Below are 10,318 nucleotides of genomic sequence, written 5' to 3' on the forward strand. Positions count from 1 at the left end.
AACTCTGTTGAGTAATGGGCCATCTTAATGGTGCCTCCTTGAGCCTGTTGGGGGTGGGGTGCTGTTTCAGTGAGGTTGAGTCAAAGCTGAACTCTGGCTGGTGCCTGGTGGTGCTGCAGGCCGGCCCTTCCTTGGGCCAAGGGGGCAGCTTGTGTCCCACTGGTGTCATCCCTTCCTTGAGGTGCAGTGGTGGAAAGGGTAGCCTTCTATGGTGGGAAGGCCTGCTGTTCAGGGACCTGTCCTGGAAATTTGCCACCCAGGCTGCTTCTGAGCCATGGGGTCACCTCCAGGGTGGTGGGGTCTTGAGCCCAAGAAAAGGAGAGGACACCATGTGGTTCCTGATTGGCCAAGGCCCCTTGGTTGGCCAGGAGCAGGTTGGTTGCCCTGGCCCATGCCCCATGGTCCTGGTGTGGCCCTGGAGTTGTTTGGGGGAGCTGGCCCAGGCAGTGGAGGTGCTCTCGGGGCCTGCAGTAGAGTGCAGCCCAGGCATCTTGCCCCAGCCCAGTGACCCACTTGCCCTGTCTTTCTAAGGTTTGGTGGACGGGAGGGCCAACACATGGGTATTCCCTACCCACCCTCCCTGCACAGATATGTGAGGCCCTGGCTGGACACATGTCCTCCTCCTGTCCCTTCAGATGGTGAGCCTGTAGGAAGACTTGTGTTGGGCCCCCACAGGCCCCAGGCCAGCGTCCATCAGCCTGGTGCTCATCCCCCGGTGCGCTGGAGTTTGGACCCTCCCTGGCACCCTGGTCTCCTGCACTGAGCAGTGGTGAGCACATGGATGCATGCTTGGGGTGGGAGTTGCCCTTGGTTGGGTCAATGATGAGAACCTTATATTGTCCTGAAGAGAGGTGATGACTTAAAAATCATGCTCAATAGGATTACGCTGAGGCCCAGCCTAGGTGACAATTTTGGAAGAGGATACTGGGTTCCCCAGAATGGCCACTGTATTTTGGGCTGGAGACCTGCAGGCCCTGAAAGCCATCTGGAAGGTCCAACCCTGTCTCTGTGCTCCTCCATGAGGCACCCGGGCTCCCTGAGGGGGCTTGGTGTTGGGCTCCTGTTCCTCAGGGTTGGGGCCAGTTGGTCGCTCTTTCCTGAGCCCCCGTTCTCCCCTTGTATCTTTCAGTAAGCTCTTCCACCCAGGTGGACCCCCTGGCATTGACTGGCATAGGTGAGTGGATCCTGCTGGTGTCATGGGCCATGAGCCGGGCCATGTGGGGTCACCAAGGGTCAGCCTTTGGGATAAGAGAGTTTCCTCAGGGAACGAACCTGAATTCCCATCAGAGAGGCATGGGTTCTCCAGGAGGGCCGCTTTTTTGGGAATTGGGCCCAAGGAGGATACCTTCCCTGAACCCTACAGGAGTGACGGTGGTCCAGGCAGGAAAGGGTCCCTTCAGCCCCACCCAGGGCAGCGCTCTGTTGAGACTCAGTGCTCAGCTCAGGCCTGGAGGACTTCCCAGGCCATCTGAGGGGGTTAGAGGGGAGCTCTTTGTCCATGGAGTGTGGTGCTTGAATCTGCCCTTGGGGTTGGGTCGTGGAGATTCAAGGATGGTGCCTCACCCATGGCCCTGATTGGAATTGTCCATTGAGAAATAGCCCATTCCAGTGGGCCTCCTGGAGCCTGGTGGGGGGTGGTGTTTTTTCCCTGGGGTTGAGTCATGGATGGGGACCCACCATAGAAAGCATGTGGCTCTGGAGGCCCCCAGGCTTTGATTTCCAGTGCCTGCTTGGAGTGGGCACCAGGGCTGGCACCCACCATGCCCAGGGGCAGGCTCTGTGACTGCCAGGTCTGCATTGGCTCCTGGCATCAGGGCCAGCCTCCTTGGTTGGCCATAAGCTGCTTGGTTGCCCTGGCCCATGCCCCATGGTCCTGGTCTGGCCCTGGAGGTTGTTCGGTGGAGCCGGCCCAGGCAGTGGAGGTGCTCTTGGGGCCTGCAGTAGGGTGCAGCCCAGGCGTCTTGCCTGATCCCAGTGACCTGCTTGCACTGTCTTTCCAGGATTTTGTGGCAGGGAGGGCCAAGGGTGCCCTGCATCTGTGATGGGTCAGTGTTCCACGTGGATCCCATTACGTGGGTCCATAGAGGATGAGCATGCGTGAGCCAGCACCCCCTTCCCACTTCTTCTCATGGAGCCGTGAGGCCCTGTTTGGACAGCTGTCCTCCTCTTTTCCCACCAGATGGTGAGCCCAGAGGAAGACTTGCATTCGGCCCACTGGTCCCAGGACAGTGTCTGTCAGCCAGGTGCACAGCCCTTGGTGTGCTGGAGCATGGGCTTTTCTTGGCAGCCTGGTGTCTTGCATTGAGCTGTGGTGAGCTTGTCCAGGTCCCGCTGGTTACCTGCACGGTGATGGGAGTGTCCTCAGTTGGGCCAATGATGACAACCTTATTTTGTCTCATGGAGAGGTTATGTGATGTGTGTTGTGGCAGCTCTTTGTATTTCATTTTCATCAGTGCTTTTTGTGTTTTCTCTTTGTATTTTTTTCCCTCTGTGTATTTTACTTTCACAAAGGCAGCAGCAAATGCTTTATTGGTGGTGGTATTTTTCATTTTTATTTACTTCCTAATTTGATAGTGTCTTAGTTGGAATAGACAGTCTCATTGTAGTTTTTCAGAAATATGCTTTTTTTCTGTACATTATATGGTTGTTTAATTTTTGCCAGTTTTTTTTAATTGGGGATTACAGTTGAATGCACTGCCTATCTTCTACTTTATTGAAAAAGATTATATGGAAATCTAAAGATGAGAAAGTAGACAAGCACAGCAGAGGACATTTATTTTGATATAACCACAGAAATTCATTGATATGGCCTTATCATATCAATGGTTTTTCAAAGAAATATAAAATCTTTCGATAATGGATTGTCTCAGTTGTGTTTCTCCTTATATCATGTTTTGCCTTCAATACAAATTGCAATGCTTAGAAATTTAAAGAACACCTTCTAAAGTGGAAGATCTAGCTAAAGAATTAGATTGGTATTGGCTGAAATGTTGCGGTAATCACATGATAGGGTTAATACAACATGAGTTACACACTGAGTGCTCTAAGGTAGAAAGTAGGTAACAAGGAATAACAGGTAGGTAATGTAAGTCGGGAGAAGGAAACTCTAGGACAGAATCATTAGAAAAGGCTTGACGTCAACAGCAGTGTATAGAATTTACAATAAGTGCCTTTTTTTGTGCTCATCAATGCTCTGCTTGTGTTGTAGGAGGAGTTAGTTCCCTTGAAGAAATAGCAATACAAATTTCCCAATTGCAATGCAGAGGGAAAAAAGAATGAGAAAGTAAAAAATATCCAAGAACTCTGGAAGCATTTCAAAAAGTGTAAAAATGTATAGTGACAATGTCAGGAGAATAAGGAAATAAAGGAAAAGAAATATTTGACACAACAATGACTTGAGCATTTTCTAAAATTAATGACGGACAGAAATGCACATGTTCAGGAAGCTCAGAGAGCACTATGCAGAATAAAAATATTTTACAAATCGACGCCTTTGCATTTCATAAAGTCCAGAAAATCATAGACTAAGGGAAAATTTTGATAGGAGCAATAGGAAGAAAACCATCTTACCTATGGAGCAACAAGAATAAAAATTGCTTTGAAATTATCTTCAGAATCCATGAAAGCAAGAAGTGAGTCAGGGTGAAATATTTAGTGTTAAAAGTAAAAAACAAAAAAAAATCTACCAACTTTGAATTTTCTGCTCATCAAAAGTATTCTTCAAAAGTGAAGGAGAAATACTCTCTGAGACCAACAAAAATTGAGAGAACTTCTTGCCACGACACCAACCTTTTAATAAACGTAAAAAGAAATTCTTCAGAAAGGATAACAATGACATAGGTCAGAAAATCTAATTTACATAAAGAAATGAAAAGCATTGGAGAAGAAATATATGAAGAAAAAATTAAATATATATATATTTTTTGATTCGTAATTGATCTTTCAACAATTTGTTCAAAATAATAACAGGATCATATTTGGTGATTATAGGTTATGGATAAGTGAAATGAATGACAGCAATATAATAAGTCATCCAGTTCCAAGATGGCCGAATAGGAACAGCTCCAGTTTACAGCTCCCAGCGTGAGTGACGCAGAAGACAGGTGATTTCTGCATTTGCAACTGAGGTACCAAGTTCATCTCACTGGGGTTTGTTGGACAGTGGGTGCAGCCCATGGAGTGTGAGCCAAAGCAGGGCGAGGCATCACCTCACCTGGGAAGTGCAAGAGGTCAGGGAATTCCGTTTCCTAGCCAAGGGAAGCATGACAGATGGTACCTGGAAAATCAGGACACTCCCACCCTAATACTGTGCTTTTCCAACTGTCTTAGCAAACGGCACACCAGGAGATTATATCCTGTGCCTGGCTCAGAGGGTCCCACGTCCACAGAGCCTCGCTCACTGCTAGCACAGTAGTCTGAGATTAAACTGCAAGGCAGCAGCGAGGCTGGGGGAGGGGCATCCACCATTGCTGAGGCTTGAGTATGTAAACAAAGCTGCTGGGAAGCTTGAACTGGGTAGAGCCCACCACAACTCAAGGAGGCCTGCCTGCCTCTGTAGATTCCAGCTCTGGGGGCAGGGCATAGCAGAACAAAAGGCAACAGAAACTTCTGCAGACTTAAACATCCCTGTCTGACAGCTTTGAAGAGAGTAGTGGTTCTCCCAGCACAGAGTTTGAGATCTGAGAACAGACAGACTGCCTCCTCAAGTGGGTCCTTGACCCCCGAGTAGCCTAACTGAGAGACACCTCCCAGTAGGCGCTGACTGACACCTCATGCAGCCGGGTGTCCATCTGAGATGAAGCTTCCAGAGGAAGGATCAGGTAGCAATATTTGCCGATCTGCAATATTTGCTGTTCTGCAGCCTCCACTGGTGATACCCAAGCAAACAGGGTCTGGAGTGGGCCTCCAGCAAACTCCAATAGACCTGCAGCTGAGGATCCTGACTGTTAGAAGGAAAACTAACAAAGAGAAAGGACATCCACACCAAAACCCCATCTGTACCTCACCATCATCAAAGACCAAAGGTAGATAAAACCACAAAGATGGGGAGAAACCAGAGCAGAAAAACTGAAAATTCTAAAAATCAGAGCACCTCTTCTCCTCCAAAGGAATGCAGCTCCTTGCCAGCAATGGAACAAAGCTGGATGGAGAAGGACTTTGACGAGTTGACAGAAGTAGGCTTCAGATGATCGGTAATAACAAACTTCTCCAAGCTAAAGGATAATGTTCAAACCCATCGCAAAGAAGCTAAAAACCTTAAAAAAAGATTAGATGAATGGCTAACTAGAATAAACAGCATAGAGAAGACCTTAAATGACCTGATGGAGCTGAAAACCATGGCATGAGAACAACGTGAACTACGTGACACATGCACAAGACTCAGCTGATTCAATCAAGTGGAAGAAAGGGTATCAGTGATTGAAGATCAAATGAATGAAATGAAGCAAGAAGAGAAGTTTAGAGAAAAAAGAGTAAAAAGAAACAAAGCCTAAGAAAGTAAAAAAGTAAAACAAAGTAAAAAAGAAACATGGGACTATGTGAAAAGACCAAATCTACGTCTGATTGGTGTACTTGAAAGTGACGGGGAGAATGGAACCAAGTTGGAAAACACTCTGCAGGATATTATCCGAGAGAACTCCCCCAACCTAGCAAGGCAAGCCAACATTCAAGTTCAGGAAATACAGAGAACACCACAAAGATACTCCTCGAGAAGCACAACTCCAAGACACATAATTGTCAGATACACCAAAGTTGCAATGAAGGAAAAAATATTAAGGGCAGCCAGAGAGAAAGGTCAAGTGACCCACAAAGGGAAGCCCATCAGACTAACAGCGGATCTCTAGGCAGAAACTCTATAAGCCAGAAGAGAGTGGGGGCCAATATTCAACATTCTTAAATGAAAGAATTTTCAACCCAGAATTTCATATCCAGCCAAACTAAGCTCAGCCTTCTGAGTAGCTGGGATTACAGGCATGTGCTACCATTCCTGGCTAATTTTTTTGTAATTTTAGTAGAGACGTGGTTTCACCATGTTGGTCAGGCTGTTCTTGAACTCCTGACCTTGTGATCTGCCCACCTCTGCCTCCCAAAGTGCTGGGATTACAGGCTTGAGCCCCCGTGCCTGGCCTTCACCTCTACCTATTATAATATTTTCATGTTATTCCATTTTGTGATGTTTATGGGTCATTTGATGAGGGTTCATGATATGAAAACTGGGCATTTTGGCCAAGATGCATGTAAATGAATACACCTCCATGTGCCCTGATAACTGATTTCTAGATCCTGAGATGCAAGTGGCTTCCAGAGTGTCTGTATTTTATGAAAGTTCATATACAGTAAACCATGCCAATTGTTACTGATACAGCTTCCTTGAATACATAAAGCGATGATCAATGGGATGTTTTGTTTCTGCATAAAACCACTGAATTGTTTCTCCAAAGCCAAGTGACCTGTATGATTTGTCCTTATTATATTTTGTGAACCAGTGTACTAAAACCTTTATAATGGGTCATTTTTTAGTATTGTCAATATTGTTCAATTCACAAAAACCATGCATGACTCATATACACAGGTGAGATGTAGTTCTCTCTTTGACATTTGTTCTACATCTGCCCCTTAGATGATGATATGGAAGAAGAGCACTCTTTGGCCTGTTGTGACTGGGACAGTTGACAGCATCCAGGTATTCTGTAATGCGAATGCTCTTGACACCAATGCATCCTAGCATCAGAGCTTCAGGAAGCCTTCTCAAGTGTGCATGGGGAGTACCATGTCTTTCATCAATCATGAAACCTTCTAATGTCTTGGTGAGAAATAATGCCTTAAAATTACACTCAATAGGATTATGCTGAGGCTCAGCCTGCCTAGATGAAAATGCTGGAATGGATAATACTGATTTCTTATTTCCCTTCAAGGGGAATTTTATTTTGAACTTGAAATAACAAAATCTTCATGGGTAACTTGTTTTCCCAACTGTATCAGTGCACCTATAAATGAACAAAAAATTCTCAGCCTATAAGCTTTGTTTCAGTGATCTGTAATTTCTAATAGTATGGTATATTCAGGTCTCATTCTTTGGCTTTTTCTCTTATTGTGTGTTTCAGTAAGACATGCTGCCAAGAAATGTGCCATTCTGTTATAAAAGATCAGTAGCTTCCTTTACCGACGTGTATATTCTATCTAGGACACTGAGCTATGGAAGACTCCCACCTAAGGGAATTAGTTTTACACCTTCAGGTAATCTGAATTTCAATATGAGTTTTGCTTTATGATATAATCCTCATGACAAAATCTTTACTTTTTATCTGAACTTCATACAATTCAGTATTGAAGATTTTTTAAATTCACTGTTACCTAGTCTAATATTTAATATACATTTGGCTGTAGATACATGACTAGACAAAATTTTTTTGTATTATTATGGTGGGGCTCTAACAGTGTTTCACTGTTTTGAGTTACTGATGAACTTTCTGTAACTGTGAGACCATGGTAATGGAAGAGACCGTGGTAATGGGGAGGAGAATGTCAGAATCAGTATGTCCTTTGCTTATGAAACTTAAACATTTAGTAATTTGCTCACCAAATTGATACCCAAATTTCAGTTCCTATCATGTGTAAACCAAAAAGTATCTGAGATTTAGAAGTTTATTTAGAAGTGGATTTTGCCAAGGTTAAGGACATGCTTAGAAGAAATAAACCCAAAATCACAGAAACCGTCTGGGGTCTATGTCTTTCTCCGAAGATGATTTTGAGGGCTTCGGTGTTTAAAGGGGAAAGGTGGGCTGGAGAGGAAAAAGGGAGGGTATGATAATCCACATGTTCCAAGACAAAAGGAGCAGATAGGGGAATAGTCAATAATGTATTCATCTCACGCTTAGTAAATCAGCACTTTACATAAGATAAGGTGACTACAGAGAAGCTGCCTGTGGAGATCTTTAACCTTTAATCTGTAGCTATCTGCTTAAGAACAAAAGGAAATTCTTGCATGACTCAGCCTTCAGCTTAATTTTTTTTTCTTTTGGCCTAGTAAATTGGGGTCCCAAGTTTTTATTTTCCTTTCACACATGTGACCCCACTATTTTCAGAATAATGAAAGCACATGTTAGAAATGGTGACACTTATTCCTAATATGGACTTTGAAATGACTGGGTTCACAAATTTAGAATCATGAGTCTCACTGTAGGTTTTTATTTTCAATGAGTGACTGGCCTACTTGATGGAATTCTTTCAAAAATGTTCACTTTTCACTGAAATTATATTAAAATAATGTTGGAATATGTTCAGTCATGTTTACCATCTCTATAGTATGATATATGATAATATCACCGATTACTCAGTGTCAAAAACCTGGCATACGTTGTCCTTATGATGTTGATGAGTCAATGGTCTAGAGCCTTAGTAATATGTCTTTTTGTGGTAGTATGGACCATATCTCTCCACTAAGAAATAGCCTGTGTAAGCCATATACACAGGAAAAATTTATTTCTGATTTTGAACTATGGTCCCGTTCCTATGCCTGTAGATAAAGACTGCTGAGTAGAGCACCCTCTGGTGTTGCCACAGAGGCAAGCGCTACCACACAGGCATGCTGCAGTGAATTTAACTGATTCTCTGTCCCTGCAACCGTTGTTTAAGGATGCTATTCTGGTAAGGGTTAACAAGACAACGTAAATATATGTGTAAAGAGTATCTTCAGGAGACGTAATAATGTAAAAATCGTGCTCAGTAGGATTAAGCTGAGGCTTAAAATAGTGCCAATCCAAGAAGGTGTGAGAAGTCATTAGATTTGGGGGGTATGGAGTATTCCATTTTGAGCTTGGTAGGAAGAAACCCTTTGGGGAATCTTGCATCATTTGCCTCTATCTACTTCTAAAGGAACTTTTAAAATTCTTTTATCTTGTCTTTATTCTTAATACTCATACATTATTAGAGAGAATATCTTGGTTTATTTTTTCCTCATGGTGTGCTTCAGAATGTTCATCCAGCAAGAGGTGTGTCATTACACGGATTATATATATGAGTTCTGTCTTTCGTAATTAAAAAATTCCAAGTGGACCATTTGAATATTAAACATTGGCCTTCAAAATGATTACATTTACCTGTTCATACAAAATTAGTGAGCAATGATCTATTCTTTCCAATGACTGACTGATCTAATGGGGTCCTCATTAAAACTCCTTTTTTTTTTTTTTTTGCCTGAACATACTTTGATTTAAAGATGCGACATTTAGTAATTCATTGCAATCAACTCTTTACTGATTGCACAAATAGACAATCCTTTTCTATTATTTTATTTTTTGGGTTGCTATGTATGGTGTTATGATGTTTGTGGATCATTGAGGCACTACTCACAACTGAAAGACTTTGGCAATTTTAGGGAATGGCTTGAGATTCAGCTATAGGTTACCCTTGGTTGAAATTGAATACAATACAGGTAATCTGAAATCTCATTTCCTTATCCTGTGTCTCACTCAGGTGTCATTAGATTCATTATAAAGAAATGCATACACTATGTATGATGCCAGTTGTTACTGATATGAAAAGGATAAGAAGCTTTTATTTCTGCAGGGAAATCATCCCTTACCAGGTCATCAAAAGACATGATACCTATGTACTTGGCCCTTACTGTACACGGGGAATCAATGGTCTACCACAGCTTAAGTAAAGGGTCATATTTGGAGTATCACACATCTCAGTCTTATAGAAATTAGGAACAGCAATTAGGAGTCATGCACATGTAAGAGATATAATCCCACCCTTCGACTATAGCCTACTCTTGTCTTTTGCAGAAAAGACTGTGGAGGAAGAAAACCCTTTACCCTGTTGTTCAGGGAGAAACTGACACCACTCAACTGCCTGGCACTGAAAATGTGGCATCCAGTCCACTTTACCACCAGTGTTTAAGGAAACCATCTCTGGTAAGCATATTTGATCTAAGTGTGCATATGCATATGAGTGCCATGAGCTGGGTCAATGATGAGATGTTACCTTGAAGAGAAATGATGACGTAAAAATTAAGCTCAGTTGGATTACGCTGAGGCCCAGCCTAGGAAACAATTGTGAGACAGGAAGTTTGGATTTCTTAGTTTCCTTCCATTGGGGATTTTATTTTGGGATTCCGGCAATGGAATCTTTCTGTGAAACTTGTTTTGCACACTTCTACCTGTGTGCTTCTAAGTAAACTATAAATTCTGATTCTTTAAGAGCTATTTAAGTTTCCTACAATTCCTAATTTTCTTGGATATTTGGCACTAAGACCCTTGCTCTTTTTCTCTCATTGGATGATTTAGTAAGTCCTACTGGCACTATTCTATTGAGT

At 43.1% G+C, this 10,318-nt stretch overlaps 1 non-coding gene and 2 pseudogenes across 1 annotated transcript; all 3 read left to right on the top strand.

The window, feature by feature from the left end:
- Nucleotides 1–813: 813 nt before the first annotated feature.
- On the top strand, nt 814–895 carry LOC129483666 (small nucleolar RNA SNORD115). The gene has a single exon (XR_008658172.1). It is a non-coding gene; the product is annotated as a small nucleolar RNA SNORD115 (small nucleolar RNA).
- Nucleotides 896–6,779: 5,884 nt separating this feature from the next.
- Nucleotides 6,780–6,853, top strand: LOC129483721 (uncharacterized; annotated as a pseudogene).
- A 3,113-nt stretch (nt 6,854–9,966) lies between these two features.
- LOC129483719 (uncharacterized) lies at nt 9,967–10,042 on the top strand (annotated as a pseudogene).
- Nucleotides 10,043–10,318: the final 276 nt, after the last annotated feature.

The sequence above is a fragment of the Symphalangus syndactylus genome, chromosome 5, assembly GCF_028878055.3.
Source record: "Symphalangus syndactylus isolate Jambi chromosome 5, NHGRI_mSymSyn1-v2.1_pri, whole genome shotgun sequence".
Taxonomy (NCBI): domain Eukaryota; kingdom Metazoa; phylum Chordata; class Mammalia; order Primates; family Hylobatidae; genus Symphalangus; species Symphalangus syndactylus.